Below are 994 nucleotides of genomic sequence, written 5' to 3'. Positions count from 1 at the left end.
ATTCATTTATAATACTTGATAGGTTGTTTAGGCAGAGTATTCATAATGAATCTAAGTTTCAAATGGACAGCAACTGCCTGTCGTAGAAACCTACAAATGTAGAGGACTACATTTCGAAAGTCTTCTGTCTTTCGTTTTCAGTACAGTGTGAGTGAGTGTGAGTGTGTGAGAGTGTGTGTTATTTCTGACAGTTATTTAGATTTAAAAATAATTATTTCCAAAAAAATAATTACTAATCTAGGGTGATCGAAGATTAAACAATCCTTCTTCACCCCGCGCGTTGCCTAGGAATATGGGCTTAACCTGAGAAAACAAGAAATTAATGCAGACAGGGTATGTAAATTTAAAAAGGTAAACGTGAGAGTAACGGTAAACAATAAAAAGTGAAGAGCAAAGTAGACTAAACTAAACTAAGCTAAACGGCCGATATCGCACTGATGGTCCATCAGGGCGGCGGGGATCTAAAAATCCTATGCCGAGAATTTAATGTGGAGGGAAACGGGAGTACCCCGAGAAAACCCACTTTCACTGGTAACGACCAATTCGTTACCAGTGCCCAGTTAGCGAGAAGAAGTAAGTAGGGAAGGCAAAGTGAAGTCCGGTGCTGGGGGTTGATTAGCCATTGAATGAGTTGTGGAGTCTTCTGATGTTCGCCATGGGTTTGTTGTGGAACAGTTTCCAGGCGTGGAGTCCTCGGTGTCGGTGTCGTTGGTGAGTGGGCGGAAGATACAGAATGGTTCATCAGGTAGGTAGAGATCGGGGGAGGTGTCTATTACTAAGGCGTTAGGTGAGATTGACGACGATGATGTGGTAAGAGGCTTGGGGCTGGGAGGCAGGTTATTGGTATTTTGATAGGCGTCGTTGGTAACTGTGCAGACTTGCGGCTGGGTCTGGGTGCCTTTTTTTCCTCCTACTAGTGGTGGTTTAGGTTGACATGTATTGGGGTTCAGGGGTGGGTGAGATTTGAGTAGCTTGGTCTATTGTAATAGGATGG

The sequence above is a fragment of the Limulus polyphemus genome, unplaced genomic scaffold, assembly GCF_000517525.1.
Source record: "Limulus polyphemus unplaced genomic scaffold, Limulus_polyphemus-2.1.2 Scaffold553, whole genome shotgun sequence".
NCBI lineage: Eukaryota > Metazoa > Arthropoda > Merostomata > Xiphosura > Limulidae > Limulus > Limulus polyphemus.
This window is presented reverse-complemented; position numbering follows the sequence as displayed.